Genomic DNA, 17,520 nt, shown 5'->3' with positions numbered 1-17,520 from the left:
TATTCTTGTCTTGTAGTTTCCTTAGCTCCATCAAACTTTTCTGGAACTTTTCCTAAGGAAAAAATTCTTTGATTAATGTCTACTGATTGGGAAATTTTTCATTATTCATTTCAGGGGAAATCACAGACCTACAAACATAGAATATTGAAAACTTGTTGAATCCTTCCACTTTCAGAGGATACATGATGAAGAATTATTTATTTAGCTAAATTTTGATTTTTCTGGAAAATTCTGAACAATCAGTAAGATGTTACTATATTAATACTACATTAAACTACATAATTAGTGAGATTTTACTACATTAGAAACGTATTTTGACCCATTGCTTAAGTGTGCAATGTAGCATTTTTCCAAGGAAACACTATTGAAAGGACAAAAATATAGTCAAAAAGACAAGCTTTTATTTAATTATGTATTACATGCAAAAATCACAAACTTTTTTATTGATACTTTACGCATAAAGAAGGATAAGCAAGGTATCAAGAAAGTTCTTAGAAAGAATCAGTGGGGATAGTGGGTACAGACAATACGGAAATGAAGGTGTTCGCCTTGCAAGCAACATATCCACTTCATTCAGTCCCTAGAACAAACTCTGGTTTCCTATGTGCTGCCAAGAGTAACCCTGACTAGAGAACCAGTAGTCAGCCCTGAGCCCTGCTATGGCCCTCCACAATAATCTGCACTCCCCAATCAAAGTCAAGAAAGAGGGGGGGATGAGGATCACCGAGAACATATCACAGAGGATATACTTTCCTGAAGAGTCTGAGTATCTGAGATTGACCCCAGAACAATATTTCCCCTGAATGCCAACAGAGGTAGTTCAGGCATTCCTGCCCTGAACCTGGTGGCTACATCACTGCTAGGCCCTAGCACTGAAAAGTCAGTCCATTGAGATTTGTATCACCTGGAGTGACCCCTGAATTACAGGACACTGCTAGGAATATATTCCTGAGCGTAAAAAGAAAGTGATGGGAAAGGAGTGCATTATCTCATGAAGAAAGTCACTATACAATCAACTTTAAATAAATAAGTTATTATATATATTATAAGCATATTCTACCTGGTACATGGTATATATTTTATATGTATATATGGTTATCGTCTCTTTAGTACTCTTATTAAAATACTTTGCAACAAATTTTTATAAAACCCTGTTGTTTGGGGATTGGGGCACTAGCACAAAGGGTACTTGCCTTGCATGTGGCCAGCCCAGATGTGATCCCCAGCTGGAGAGACTGCCAGGAGTGATTTTTGAGTACAGAGACAGGAGTAACCCCTGAGCACCAGTGGGTAATGCCCCAAAACAAAATGAAAACAAACAAACAAGCAAAATACCCATTGTTTTTTGGCCATCGATAAAGCGTTTTACAAACAGTAACGTCCTTGGTGCCTATTAAAATATTATGTACATCTATTAATATACATATTAAATAGGTATCCAGAATAACTTGTTTACCTGAGATTAAAGTGATAAAAGCCATTTTTCAGATTCATCGTCCTGCATTTCAGACTAAATTACGTCCTGTCTATGAGTGAGAAAGGGGAGCAGGTACTTGCTGAAGCATTCTAGGCTGTACTCACTTTGAACTCTTCCCCTGCATCTTCAACAAGAACTGTGATGTGTCCTTTGTGCTGTGGTGACCGCTCACAGCGCCAGCAGATGAACTGGTCATCGTCCTCACAGAACAGGTGGAGCTGCTCTCCATGCTCCTCACACAAACATTCCTGCTCCATCTTCTTGACAGTGTTGATCAGGTTTTCTAGCTGTTTCATGGGTCGGATGCTCTTCTGTTGAAACTCTGCCCTACATACAGGGCAGTGGAAGATCCCTGAGCGTGCTGACTCCAGTGATGGTTTCTCAAAAAATCCCATTATGCAGGAACGGCAATAGATGTGTCCACAGTCTATATTCACGGGCTCTGTCATCAGCTCAAGGCAGATGGAGCAGGTGATGTCCTCCCTCAATGGCTGGAGATCTGTGCCTGAAGCCATGGTTTTTCCTGAAAATCTGTGATCCTGGATCTGGAAGTAGAGATCAAGCTAATGGAATTGTCTCTAGTGATGGAAAATCAACTTCACTTGAGACAGATGGAACTAAAAACATTCAGATAATGAAGCTCTGTGTGGATTAGAGTTGTACTCTAACAAATATGGAATTAGATTGGATTCAAATCCAAAGCTCAAAATTCAATATCATTATAACTAGAAACTTTAAATTTCTTAGTAGCTGTAAGTATTGGAGTCAATAAAAGTCTCAAAGTAGAACACACCATTACCACAGAAAACTTTTCTGAGAGAAGCCAGACATTATTCTTCATATAAATTATAGCTGTACATAAAGGACAGAAGGAAGTTTAAAAGTAATTTACTAATATACTAAGCATCTCAAACACTCTATTCTGCTTATTGCCTAGAAATTAGAGCAACAGTTAGGAAGCAGAGCAGTCTCTGAAGAACTGATATGTCCTATCAGATGTCCTCCCTGACTTGAGGAAAAGAAAATGGAAAGGAAATGGGCAAGAGTAGGACCAAGATTAGAGATCCTGAAATCAAAGGATGCACCACAATAGTCTTCCAAGGAAATTCATGGGGACTAGAACCGAGGGAGTTTCCACATCTATGGGATGTGGAAAAACAAGGGGGAAATTGGGCCTTTGTAGTCTGCAGTATGCTAGCATGCTGGACCTCCTGTTGTCAACAAGTTAGGAATTAAGAGCCCAAGACAGGAAGATTAATGGGAGAACAAAAGTCTTCTCTTCCTTCCACTGCTGGGCTGCTGCATGATCTGGTTTCAATTTTGCACCAATGAGAAGAGTGGAGAAGGCCTAAGATGACTGAAATGATCTTTGAACTAGAATGGCTTAATCTCAAGAAAGAATGCAACTGAAGCTACCATGACACCATTATCTTTAGTAATCATTGAATTCTAGGACATTTCAAGGATTTTCTTTCTTTTCTTAATTTCTTTCTATCATTTCTTCTTTCTTTTTTATTTTTTTGGTGTTCTTTTTTTCTTTCCCCTGGAAAATTTAATGAAAACCTCAGTAATTCATCCAGAAGGATTTTCTCCTATATGACCTAAGTTTCTGCCCTGTACCTTCAACTATCTTTTGTCCTGGATTATAAGTGATATGCTTTCAAATCAGATAAATATCAAGGGACAGAGGGAGAGAGCTAGAAGGATACTTTTGACCAAGGTTAGAGATGAGAAGATCCTCTATGGACACAAACCACCTCTGTGTTTCTGTGTCAGTGCCTTTCCTTTTTAGTATTCTCTCTTTCTCACCAGACCCACCCACCCACACACACTCACTGAGGTGCATTTTTGTCTCCCACTACGGAAGAAAACATGAACCCAGCATCTGTACCATCACACTACACAACAAACTATCTCATCTTGCCTATGTGTCTGCTCTGTAGAACTTGCTGTGACCTCAAAAACAGAAAATCTCTGACTCACTAAACTCAGTCGCAGAACGAATCAAAGTAGAATATAATCTCTGAAACCTATATAACTGATTAAAATTGTAAGTGATCCACGGATTGTCTAATAGATCACAAGAAAGTACTAAACACAGAGTCAAAGAAATTGATCATCTCTAAAGGATCAATTTTTAGATCAGACACATTTTTCATGACAACCAGAAAGAGTTTGAGCATTTTGCTCACAACTCGAAAAAGGAAACTGGGATCACAAGACTTCAGTAAAAGAGTTCATCATCAAATGGCTTCGCTAGTGAATGTATAAATGAAATGCTCAAAGAAACATAAACTGCCCAACATCTTCCCCAGAAAGAATCCACTATAAAGCAAATCATCCCCAATCAGACAGAATATGATAAAAAATAAATAAAAGTGAGACAATACAGAAGAAAAAATGGGTAGACCTGTATCTCTCATGGATTTTCACTGTGTCCCCCCAAATACTCACATTTTAGCTGCCAGAGTCCTTGGGAGTTTGCTTTAGGAAAACTGCTTAGGGTTCTCCCCTAAGACACCTCCAACGTGAAATCAGGCCAAGCAGACTGGATCAGGCTCCTGAGGACGTTCCTTCTCAGGAAGAGATCCTGGGGGTTCTTTTCTCCCTCTCAGCCTGGACATGTCTTTCCTGGCTGTTGCTGCCAGGGGTGACAAAAGGGCTAGAAGTTGGGGGCACATCCAGGGCAGAAGGGAAGACTCCCTTGGCTTTTCCAAGTTGAATAGAAGTCAAAAAAAAAAAGAGAGAGAGAGAGAAAAGTAAAAAAAATTGGCCCCAAAATCAGACTGGAAAGGTTCTGGTTTGGTGGCCTGGCTGGGCCATATGGCTTGAACTGTACCAAAAATACAGGAAGAGAAGAGAACTTCCGGTACTGTAAAATTAGGAAGAGAAGAGTACTTCCGGTACCGTAAAACTAGGAAAAGAAGAGTACTTCCGGTGCCGTAAAACTAGGAAGAGAAGAGAGCTTCCGGTACCGTAAAATTAGGAATTAGGCTTCATAAACCTCGGAAGAGAAGAACATACAGAGTACCGTAAATCTCAAAAGAAAAGAGCACTCGCTGTACCGTAAATCTAGGAAGAGAAGAGCACAAAGGTACCGCCAATCTAGAAAGAGAAGAGCAATCGTGGTACCCTAAATGTAGAAAGAGAAGAGTACATGCTGTACCATAAATCTAGAAAGAGAAGGGCACTCGCGATACCGTAAATCTAGGAAGAGAATAGCTCTCTGGGTAACGAGAATCTAGAAAGAGCAGAGCACTTGACTTATCATAAATATAGGAAGAGAACTTCTACCATAAACCTAGGAAGAGAAGAGTACTCGTGGCACCGTAAATCTCAAAAGAGAAGAGCACTCAGGCACCGTATATCTACGAAGAGAAGAGCACTGGCGGAACTGTAAATCTAGAAAGAGAAGAGTACTCGTGGTACCGTAAATCTAGTAAGTTAGAATACACACTGTATCGTAAATCTAGAAAGAGAAGAGCACTTTCGGTACTGTAAATTTAGAAAGAGAAGACACTTGCCCTACCATAAACATAGGAAGAAAACTTCCAGTACTGTAAATATAGAAAGAGAAAAGCACGTGTGGTATCGATGATCTCTAGAAAAAAGAGAAATGCTTTTGGCCAGTTGGGGACTTGAATCCTGATCCAGGCTTTATCCTGGATAAAATGCCTGATGCAGCAGGGTTTTTGGTCTATGGTGAGACCCCAATCATTCAAACATACAAGTATTTAAAGGAAATCATAGGGTAATGAGCACAGAAATCAAAACATTTTATAAGTTACTCTGAGCCTGTAGTTCGAGGGGGCCTTGAACCCCAGTACAACAAACCCGCTACCCCCAGTGTGGGGTCCTCAATGAGGTTGGGCAGGGAACGAGCCTCTAAATGTTAAATCCGGCCAATGATAAACTCACTAGCCTCAGCATCCTCCACCAAGCATTGCCTCCACAGACTTTCCCACTAATGGAAGCTCAGCTGCCTCTCAGAGATCACTGAAACTTCTCTCTGCAGCTGCCTCTTACACTTGAACAAGAAAGCTTACCCTGACAAGAAGACCCTGAAGAGGTTGACTGATGGTGGGATGGAGGATGAGGCTTTTCTCTTCCAGTTCGGTGCACGCGTCTGCCACCCTGTCTAGCCCACGGTTCTGAGGTGAAACGGCGGGTAAACAGCTCGGAGACAGTCAGGCTCGTGGAAATATTCGCTTTCTTAGGTGGACAAGACTGAAGTCCAAAGACTCAGCTTCAGTTCCAGCCAAAAAGCCTCGGCCTTCCACAGACCCTTGTTTTTATCCCCCAGAGTCAGGTACCACCCAATGGTGGGATCAGATACCAACCAATGGTGGAAGCAGAATCAGGTACTACCCTAGGGTGGGGGCAGAATGCCAGGTCACACCCTAGGGTAGGGCACAATCACCAATCAGTTTAGGGTGGGTAACATAGTAATCCCCCAAAATATTTACATACACAACAGAACGAGCCCCTAAATGTTAAATCTAGCCAATGATAAACTCACCAGCCTCAGCATCCTCCACCAACCATTGCCTCCACAGACTTTCCCACTAATGGAAGCTCAGCTGCCTCTCAGAGATCACTGACACTTCTCTCTGCAGCTGCCTCTTACACTTGAACAAGAAAGCTTACCCTGACAAGATGAAACTAAAAATTAAAAGCGCTGTGGGGGTCAGAGTCCTGCATTGTGATGGGAGGAAACGTGCCCATATGTTGGCACTGAGCTGTTTCTTGAAGGGAGCGAATAAAGCATGAGAAACAGAACAACAAAAAAGCAAGAAACAAGTTCAAGCCAAGAAACGGTTCTGATTCCCAACAGTCTCATCAGGAAGCCTTACAGAGTCTATTTAGAGACTCTGACTTCAGAATTTTATACCTCTACTACAAAGACCCAGAAGAACCCATGAGCCTTCTTGCTCTATCTTGGTTTTGCTCTTCTGAGCACTTTTAGGTTTTTAAATAGCCCAAGAGAATGTGAGGAAATGGATGTGACAGTAGCAGAGCTCTGGTTTCCATCATTGGCCCACATCTGCTCCCATCCTTTCTATCATTCTTCTCTTTCTGCTCTGTCTTCTTCCTCCTCTGCAGGACTCAATGCTTAGGGATATCAAAGTCACCATCCAGGACCACCCAGGAGCCAAGATGGCCCAGCAGAGAATGTTGTCAGCTGGGAGTCAGGTGAGCTGTGGTTAGTTCTGACCTGAGGAATCAGCGTTAGATCATCCTGTGATTCAGATGCGAAGTTTCCAAAGAAGAGTGAAGTAAACACTGTCTTTACCCAATTAAGAGATATTTTATGCACCTCCCAAAAAATCTCACACTTTATCTTAAACCAGTGTCATATTATTGACTGAGGTGTAGAATACATCTATAAAAAACAATACATGCATAAGTTAGGAATCTGTGCAGTGCTTTCGAAGGCCACTGACTGCTAGGGAGACAGAGGAAGAGGCATAAATTAAACTTGGATTCTCACAGATGATGTGGAGAGCCCTTTGACCTGCCATGTTTGAGGTGCTGATGGCAGCTGTTTGGGGGAATCTGTCCAAGTTCCCATAAACCTCCAAGAGAAATTAGGGATTACAGGTCAGTGACAGTTCTGTTGACCCACTGACTGTAGCTAGAGGTGAAATTGGCAAACAAACCTTCTCAACCAAGGAGTAATCACGCTCTGTGTCTCCCTATCTCTGTCTCTCTCCCTCTCTCTGAACCATCCTGGAAGGAAGTAGAAAGTAAGAAGGGCTAACTATTAATCGAGGATGCCAAAGACTTTATGAATTACGCCTGTGGGCAGGACTCTAACCCCCACAGGGCTTTTAATTTTAGTTTCTTCTTGTCAGGGTAAACTTTCTTGTTCAAGTCTAAGGGGCAGCTGTAGAGAGAACTGTCAGTGATCTCTGAGAGACAGCTGAGCTTCCCTTAGTGGGAAATTCTGTGTAGGCAATGCTTGGTGGGGATGCTGAGACTGGTCAGTTTGTATGTATGGCAGAGAGGTCAAGGTTTAAGGGCAGGAGTGGGGGTGTTGGTGGTGTTGACAGGAGACTCTGACAATGAAAGTGATCAGGTCTTTTCTTACAAGGTTTCTCCTCAGTCTGCTTTTACTCTCTGTAGATTCCAGGACTTAGCTCGGAAGACCCAGTATGTGAGGCCTTGGAAGTCTCCTTATGGCCGTTGGAAGGGGTAACTTACCACTTAGAACATAACATCCCTAAGGAAATTGAGTGGTCATGTATTAAATTACCTTGGAGAAAATGCTGTAAGTGATTAGTGATGATAACTACAAGGAACTTGTATTTCTTGTATAATTAATTGAATTCTAATTTTCTATCTGCTCATTCAGAGAAATAATTGACTGGAGAGATAGCACAATAGGATGTAGTTATGTTTTACATGACCCATTTTGGATCTGCAGCCTTGTGCGGTCCCCAGAACATTACTGGACATGATCACTGAGCACTGTCAGTAGCCCAAGGGCACTATCTGGTATGGCCCCCAGGTCAAACCAAAGCAAAGAAATACTTGTTTTTAATATTTCATCCAGCCTCCACTTCACTTTCTACAAAGACAGCAGAGGCTAGTGTGGACATAAACAGCTTTCCAGATCTGTTGCCACACCGGATGAGGGGGTCATACTCCTGTCCACTATTCCCTTTCCCTTGTGTGTAGTTGTCTAGTCCACACTAAGGGACAGAATAATGTCCAGTCCTCAAGATCTCACTGAGTCCTGGCCTTGCCCATATGTTTCTCTTATCCTGTAGATCCAGTGTTCTGCCAACTCCCTGAGTTCAATGTCACTTTGAAATTCTAAAACATACTGTTGGCTTGAACAAGAGACAGATGCCTGTGTCTCTATTCTCAGGATTAACCCAGAACTTAGTCCTTTTCTTTTTGGCTTTTAGCTCTCTCCTCTAGGTCAGATAGAGGACATAAGTAAAACTGATTCTTCTAATGGCCATATTGGACTCATTTCTCTCACCTTGGGCCACTGAGCCTGTATTGGCTTTGTCTTTTATTGTTTTTTAAGAGTTGGGTGGAGAATTTCAGTTTGGATTGTGCTATTGTTTGAGTTTGGGGGGGGAGAATTTTTCACCCATACTGGGTTATAGGGCTAGAGCTGGTGGTGCTAAGTCAGCCATGCCATACCGGGGAAGAAATCCTGGTTCTGTCACCCCCAGAGTAAGTGGTCCACCAACAAGTAGGACTGAGATCCCTCTTTGGAGGTTCAGACACCAGATAATGTTTCTGACCTCTACCTTGATGTGAAAGACTTATAAAGGAGATATCAAGGTAGGCACAAACCATAATCTCTAAATCCCACATGTAGACATAAAATCAAGGGCTCATTCTGTCTCAGGTGCTGACTGTCTCAGGTGGAAAAGTCTCTTTTATGTACAGGATTGGCTACCTCGGCATGCTGAATCTGGAAAGCAAATGACAGAAGATCTGAGAGCAGCCAGGAGGGTGGGATGCAGTCTGAAGAGAGATTCTTTATTGGGTGGAGGAGAAGCTACTTCCCAATTTTGTTCAGCCTTATCTTCTGTACTAGGAGATTTTGTGGGTTGCACTGGCAACTCCAGGTTTAGGACTGGTTCCCAGGATGGATCCCCCCACACACACACCAAGGCCTCTTTGTCTGGACATTTCAGGGAGTTCTCTGGGTTCCTGGAAAGTGGGTACATGCAGGGCGAAGGAAGGAGACACGTTCAGTTGTTTTGGTGGATCATAATTGTGTGTCTGTTTATTAAATACTACAGGGTGTCCCGTCCTGCAGGACTCCATTACTCGTGGGTATAGAGGGATTCCAGCCTGAAAATAGAATGGGGAGAAAGAAGGGGGCCAAGCAACACGAGGCTTGTCAAGGCTTCATTTATTGATCGGTACAGGCTTCTTTTAAGGACAATTTTTACAGGGGGTGGAGAGAAGGCAGGATAAACAGCCCGCATTACAGAAGTCACCTTACAGCTAATCTTTACATATCATCTTTACATAAGGAGCACAGGAACATCTCAAGGTTAGTGAGGTTTCGAGGGTGTCACGAGCTTCCTGGAATGTATGCCTGATAGGAAACTGTGATATTTCTTTAGGGCTCTGGGGCTAGCCAATGCCTTAGGTTATGTACTTTTGCCACACAAGACTGGTATGTCCTGCTGAATTTCATATTGGTCTCTGACAACAGGGATGTATTTAAACATGAATTTCACGTGTGAGAGACTGCCTACACCTACTTTCTTGCAAGGTTAAAAAAAATTGTACTTTCTTGTTAGCAGTAAGCTTATCAGTCCATACTGTTTGATCTATAAAGTTTCTTCACAACAGAATAATTCTCAGGCCTATAGTGCGGGTTACAATCTTCTGAATGATAAGTTCCAATTAAAAGACAGAAGGGAGTTGAGCCAGAGGCTTCTATGGTATCTGAGGGCAAACTTTTAACATCTCAAAGTTATTTTACTCCTAGGCTGGACCTTGGGTGCCAATTCTGATATAATTTAAAAGATTAGCAAGTTTGCCAGGTGTTCATACAAAGGGCTCCTTTCATCTGAGTGAGCAGAATATCCTCTAAAAGACTAACTATATTTTGAGTATTACGAAGTTATTTTTATGTTTCTCTTAATGCTAATTTTCCCAGGTAAAGTGATATTTAATCAAGGCCATATTTTTATGTACTAATTTTGTCATCTGGAAGTGAATGCTCAACTATATACATACTTAGCACAGCAGCAGAAAGATTCTTATTTGGACAATATATGTTTGAGACTATTGTTTACAACTATTACTAAGCTTGAGAAATACCACCCTCACTTTTCAAGGAAGTGACCTGTCTTTGAGGTTTTTCTTTCTTTCTTTCTTTCTTTCTTTCTTTCTTTCTTTCTTTCTTTCTTTCTTTCTTTCTTTCTTTCTTTCTTTCTTTCTTTCTTTCTTTCTTTCTCTTTCTTTCTTTTTTTTTTTTTTTTTTTTTTTTTTTTTTTTTTTTTTTTTTTTTTGGTTTTTGGGCCACACCCGTTTGACGCTCAGGGGTTACTCCTGGCTATGTGCTCAGAAATCGCCCCTGGCTTGGGGGGACCATATGGGACGCCGGGGGATCGAACCGCGGTCCGTTCCTTGGCTAGCGCTTGTAAGGCAGACACCTTACCTCTAGCGCCACCTTCCCGGCCCCCTCTTTCTTTCTTTCTTTCTTTCTTTTTCTATCTTTCTTTCTTTCTTTCTTCTTTCTTTTTCTTTCTTCTTCTTCTTCTTCTTCTTCTTCTTCTTCTTCTTCTTCTTCTTCTTCTTCTTCTTCTTCTTCTTCTTCTTCTCTTTCTCTTTTTTTTTTTTGATTTTTGGGTCACACCCAGAAGAGCTGAGGGGATACTCCTGGCTCTATGCCCAGAAATCGCCCCTGGCAGGTATGGGAGATCATATGGGATGCCGGGACTCGAAACACCGTCCTGCATTCAAGGCAAACGCCTTACCTCCATGCTATCCTTCCAGTCCCAACTTTGAGATCTTTTCTCCACCATCCGCACTGGGGGAGCCTAAGGGCCTTCTGATTTTAACTTACCTTAAATTATGGCTGCAGTACACACACACACACACACACACACACACACACACACACACACAACTCATGTCAGCATCTACCAACAGGTAGAACCCAGGGTTGGTCAAACAACTCTCAGAAATCAAACTTAATTATTGCTCTGACAGAAATTCCTTCTCAGAAGTTATTTGTAAGTCCCATAGTGACATTTTAGGGGCAAGATTTTGGGCAGTTCATGTACCTTTGAACATTTTTTTGCACATCAGTGAAGCCATGTAATCATGAACTCTCTTTAGAAAGTCTTGAGATTATAGTTTCATTTTCTCTAGTTGTAATACATTGGAAATCTCTCTGGTTGTCATGAAAAAATTGTATGATCTAAAAATTGATTCTTTACTTCTGGAGTATCCAATTTCTTTGATTCTGTGTTTAGTAGTTTCTTGTGTTTTTTTTAGATAGTACCACTTAGTTTTATTGTCAACTTTTTTTTTAAGAGGCCCATAGATGAACTCTATATGCCTAAAAATGGGGTCACAGAATCTGAGAATGTCAGAAAATAGTAGCAGAATGGGATGTGTAGGACAGGTTTTAGCAAAAACCCTAATTTGACAAATATCTATGGCATATGGGTGGCAATCACCCATAAATTCTGATAAGTATAGAGTCCTGATTTGTAACCCAGGATGCTCCTGTCCCTGTATATTTCCTTGATAGCAGCTGTTCATTGGTTTAACTTTCCCCAGAACTCCCCTAGCCCCAAGATGCTCTGGATGAAACTTTTGTTTCTTTGGTACTGTTTTTGAGTCCAACATGGTCATTATGACTTTAGGCTGTCAGTCAGGGATAGGCAGCTTCACAGAGACACTCACTCTCTGTTAGTATTTGAGGTCTTCCATACTGGTGGACTTTCACTGATGCCCCATTAGTGGCTCCTCAGCTGTTCCAGATGCTGATGTTGCTGGTAATACAGCACTGGGATGTGCAGAGTAAGAGAGAGAAGAATCCTGAGACTCAGAACAAATGGGAATCCTGGATTCTTATGTCACACCTGATTCCCCCCCCTAATTTTAGATGTGTGGAAAGAAATCACAACCTAACACTAAAAAATAATCACATGGGCTAGGAAGATCCCAGGGGACTTAAGACAAAGGTGAACAAAGAGACTTGAAGTCAAAGTCTAGGGCCCGGAGAGATAGCACAGCGGCGTTTGCCTTGCAAGCAGCCAATCCAGGACCAAAGGTGGTTGGTTCGAATCCCGGTGTCCCATATGGTCCCCCGTGCCTGCCAGGAGCTATTTCTGAGCAGACAGCCAGGAGTAACCCCTGAGCACAGCCGGGTGTGGCCCAAAAACCAAAAAAAAAAAACAAAAACAAAAAAAAAAAATAAAATAAAAATGAAGTCAAAGTCTACACACTGTCCTTTGGAGACTTCCCAATTTAGACACTGTTCTGGGCTCACAAAACAGCATTTTAGGTTATTTTTTGCATTATTTTGGGGCCACACCCAGCAGTGCTCAGGGGTTACTACTGGCTCTGTGCTCAGAAAATATTCCTGGCAGACCCAGGGGACCATATGAGCTATTGGAGATCACACCTCAGTTGTCTGCGTATATAAGACAGGTGCCTTACCTACTGTGCTCTCTCTCTACCCCTTCCACTCACCACCCCCATACCCTAGGTTCTTATTTTCCACTTTTGTTGATAGCTTCTGAGGCCATTTTAATTGCTCCTACCAAGTCCACACCCAATCAGAAATAGCTGAGTTCACGTCTATTGGAAGTGTCTTAGTGTAGGACTCTGAACCCCAAAGCAGTTTCACTTCTGAGTTTAATCCAGTTAGACTGAACATTTTGGTCACTCAGTTAAAGGAAACCAAGGAGTCCGGCAGCAAAAATGTGAGTGTTTGGGGGTCCACAGTGAAAATCCTTTAGAGATACATGTCTATACTTTTATCTCCAGATTCATTTTTATTTATTCTATCTAATTCGAGCTTAGTTGCTTTATAGTGAATTATTTCTGGGAGTAATTCTCATAATACCATTGTTGGGGAAGATGTTGGGTAGTTTAGGTTCCTTTGAGCATTTTATTTATACACTCACTAGTGAAGCCATTTGATTATGAACTCTTTTTCTGAAGTCTTGTGATCACAGTTTCCTTTTTCTAGTTGTGAGTAAAATGCATGCTCAAACTCTCTTTCTGGTTGTCATAAAAAATGGTATGATCTAAAAATTGATCCATTACTTATACATTATCAATGTCTTTGATTCTGTGTTTAGTACTTTCTTGTGAACTATTAGACAATCCCTGGATCAATTAAAGTTTTAACCAGTTAAATGGGTTTCTAGAGATAATATTATACTTTAATTCATATTGCAGTTTTGCGACTGGTTTTAGTAAGTCGGAGATTTTCTCTTTTTTTTTTTTTTTTTTGATTTTTGGGCCACACCCGGTAACGCTCAGGGGTTACTCCTGGCTATGTGCTCAGAAGTTGCTCCTGGCTTGGGGGACAATATGGGACACCGGGGGATCGAACTGTGGTCCGTCCAAGGCTAGCGCAGGCATGGCAGGCACCTTACCTTTAGCGCCACCGCCCGGCCCAGATTTTCTCTTTTTGAGGTCATAGCAAGTTCTATGGAGCAGGCACATAGCCAAGATGAGATAGTTTATTGTGTGGTGTGATGGTAGAGATGCTGGATTCATGTTTTCCTTTCTTAGTGGGAGACAAAAATGTACCTCAGTGAGTATGTGTGTGTGGGTGTGCGGTAGGGTCTGGAGGGGAGGGTGTCTGATGTGAAAGAGAGAGAATACAAACAAAAGAAAAGGCACAGACACAGAAACACATAGACAGAGAGATGGTTTGTGTCCATAGAAGATCTTCTCAACTCTGACCATGGTCAAAGGTATCATTCTAGCTCTCTCCCTCTGCTCCTTGACATTTATCAGGTTGATATATCACTCATAATCCAGGTCAAAGGATAGTTGAAGGTACAGGGCAGAAACTTAGATCATACAGGGAGAAAATCCTTCTCAATGAATTACTTAAATGCTCATTATATTTTTCGAGTGTAGAGAAAAAAAATAACACCAAAAAAGTAAAAAAGAAAGAAGCAAAAAGAAAGAATAAATGATAGAAAGAAATTAAGAAAAAAAAATCCTTGAAAGATCCTAGAATTCCATGATGATGACTGAAGATAATAGTGTCTTGTTAGCTTTAGTTGAATTCCTTTCTTGAGATTAGGCCATTCTAGTTCAAAGGAAAGATCATTTCAATCACCTTAGGCCTCTCTCTACTATTCTCACTGGTGCAAAATAGAAACCTGACCACTGTCTCTGCAGCAGCCTAGCAGTGGAAGGAAGAGAAGGCTTTTATTCTCCTGTTAGTCTTCCTGACTTGGGCTCTTAATTCCTCACTTCTTGAGAACAGGAAATCCAGCATGCTGTAGTACTAGAGATTACAGAGGCACAACTTCCCCCTTGCTTTCCACATTCCATATATCTGAAAACTCCCTGGGTTCCAGTCACCATGAATTTTCTTGGGAGAATTTTGGGGTGTCTCCTATATTTTCAGGATCTCTGATCTTGGTCCTACTCTTCCCCATTTCTTTTCAATTTTCTTTTCCTCACATCAGGGAGGATGTCTGAAGGGACATACCAGTTCTTCAGACACTGCCCTGATTTCTAACTGTTGCTCTAATTCCTAGACAATAATCAGAAAGAGTATTTGAAATGCTTAGTATATTAATAAATTATCTCAAAACTTCCTTCTGTTCTTTATGTTCAACTATAATTTGTGTGATTAATAATGACTGGCTTCTCTCAGAATTGATCCAGAAAAATTTTCTGTGGTGATGGTGTGTTCTACTTCTGGACTTTTAGTTACTCCAGTACCTACAGCACTAAGAAATAAGATATGTCTAATTAGAACAAGATATTGATCTTTTGACTTTAATCTAAATCAATATTTGTGATCGTACAACTGTAGTCCACATACAGCTTCATTTTCTAAATGTTCTAAGTCCACTTGGCTCAAGTGAGGTCAATTTTCCATCATTAGAGACAATTCCATTTGACTGATCTCTACTTCTAGATCCAGGATTAAATATCTTCTGGAAAAACCATGGCTTCAAGCACAGCTATCCAGAGACTGAAGGAGGACATCATGTGCTCCATCTGCCTGGAGCCGATGACAGAGCCCATGGCTATAGACTGTGGACACACCTACTGTCATTCTTGCATAACGAGAAGTCTTGAGAGCCAGTCACTGAAGTCACCATGTCAAGGGAATTTCCACTGTCCTGTATGTAGGGCAGAGTTTCAAAAAGGAAGCATCCGCCCCATAAAGCAGCTAGAAAACCTTATCCACACCATCAAGGAGATGGAGAAGGAGCGTTTGTGTGAGAGTCATGGAGAGAAGCTCCACCTCTTCTGTGAGGATGATGACCAGCTCATCTGTTGGTGCTGTGAGCGGTCACCACAGCACACAGGACACGTCACAGTTCTTGTTGAAGATGCATGTAAAGTGTACAAAGTGAGTACGGCCTAGACTGCTTCAGCAAGTACCTGCTCCTCTTTCGAACTCTTGGACAGGAGATAATTTAGTCTGACCCAGGATGATAATTCCGACAAATATCTTTCATCACTTTAACCTTCAGATAAACAAGTTATTATGGGTGCCCACTTCACATATATATTAATATATGAGCATGATATTTTAATAATTATCAAGGACATTAATATTTGTAAAACAAAATACTTGACCCATGCATGGTCAATCGACAGTGGGGTGCTTAGATTGTCTGTTTTCATTTTGTTTGGGGGCCACAACCAGTGGTGCTTGGGGGTTCCTCCTGGCTCTGTACTCAGAAATCACTCCTGGCACTCTCCCCCGCTGGGAATCAAACCTGGGTTGGCTGCATCAAGGCAAATGCTCTACCCACTGTGCTAGTGCTCCAGCCCCCAAAGTAGTGTTTTATAAAAATGTTTTGCAAAGCACTTTCTTTATAGAGCAAAAGAACTGATATATAAAAGCTTATGGCAGGCCCAGAGAGATAGCACAGCATCGTTTGCCTTGCAAGCAGCTGATCCAGGACCAAAGGTGATTGGTTCGAATCCCGGTGTCCCATATGGTCCTCCGTGCCTGCCAGGAGCTATTTCTGAGCAGACAGCCAGGAGTAACCCCTGAGCACTGCCGGGTGTGGCCCAAAAACAAAAAAAACAAAAACAAAAAACAAACAAAAAAGCTTATGGCATATATAATATGCTTATAATATATGTAACAGCTTATTTATTTATAAAAACTAATGTACAAACTTCACAGAGCAAGAAGATTTGATAATCAATTATTACTGATAAAATATGAAGTTAGTTAACCTTAAAAGTTCTCTCCACAATCGCTTCTCGGCCTTTTGCCTAAGATCAAGTGTGGTATCTGTTCTTATCAGTTTAATATCTGATACGTCCTCTATCTGAGGACAATATATTAAATGGATTTTTGGAACTGGGAGTTGGAAGAGGAGCTTGCTCCGAACCATCTATGCATCGACCTGGTATTGCAGTACCTCTGGGAAAGGTGCACACAAAAAAAAAAAAAAAGAAAGAAAAGAAAAGAAAAGAAGTTCTCCCCACAAATGAGAGAGAAAAGTAATTTAAAATTTTGATATTGGGAGTCAGAGAGAAAGCATGGAGAAAAGAAGTTTTCTTTGCATGCAGAAGGTCGGTGGTTCGAATCCCAGCATCCCATACGGTCCCCCGAGCCTGCCAGGAGCGATTTCTGAGCACTGCCAGGAGTAATCCCTGAGTGCTGCCGGCCAGGACCCAAAAACCAAAAACCAAAAAAAAAAAAATTGATATTGGGAGGCTGGAGCGGTGACACTAGAGGTAATTCGTCTGCCTTGCAAGCGCTAGCCTAGGACGGACCGAGGTTCAATCCCCTGGTGTCCCATATGGTCCCCCCAAGCCAGAAGCGATTTCTGAGCTCATAGCCAGGAGTAACCCCTGAGCATCACTGGGTGTGGCCAAAAAAAAAGTTTGACATTGGGACCAGAGTGATGGCATAAGTGGTAGGGCGTTTGCCTTGCATGTGGCTAACCTAGGATGGACCACAGTTCGATCCCCCAGCATCCCATATGGTCCCCCAAGCCAGAAGCGATTTCTGAGCACAGATCCAAGAGTAACACCTGAGAGTCACCGGGTGTGACCCAAAAAGCAAAAAAAAACAAGTTTGATATTGATGTTAGGTTTTTTTTGGTTTTTGGGCCACACCCGGTGATGCTCAGGGGTTACTCCTGGCTGTCTGCTCAGAAATAGCTCCTGACAGGCACGGGGGACCATATGGGACACCGGGATTCGAACCAACCACCTTTGGTCCTGGATCAGCTGCTTGCAAGGCAAGCACCGCTGATTGCATAATGACTTTCTTCATGAGATTCTACATGGCTTTTTCCCCATCACTTTCTTTATACCCTCAAGATTGTATTCTTAGCAGTGTCCTGGGATCCAGGGGCCAAGCATGA

General features: G+C 41.8%; 1 protein-coding gene and 1 non-coding gene across 2 annotated transcripts in view; both read left to right on the top strand.

The window, feature by feature from the left end:
• Positions 1–17,520, top strand: part of LOC125995855 (E3 ubiquitin-protein ligase TRIM38-like) — a 153,076-nt gene that overhangs the window by 122,837 nt on the left and 12,719 nt on the right. The gene's annotated exons all lie outside the window — the stretch shown is intronic.
• LOC125996970 (U2 spliceosomal RNA) lies at positions 16,398–16,588 on the top strand. The gene has a single exon (XR_007491615.1). It is a non-coding gene; the product is annotated as a U2 spliceosomal RNA (small nuclear RNA).

The sequence above is a fragment of the Suncus etruscus genome, chromosome 18, assembly GCF_024139225.1.
Source record: "Suncus etruscus isolate mSunEtr1 chromosome 18, mSunEtr1.pri.cur, whole genome shotgun sequence".
Lineage (NCBI taxonomy): Eukaryota > Metazoa > Chordata > Mammalia > Eulipotyphla > Soricidae > Suncus > Suncus etruscus.
The sequence above is the reverse complement of the archived record's forward strand: the minus strand, read 5'-3'. Positions and strand labels throughout refer to the sequence as shown.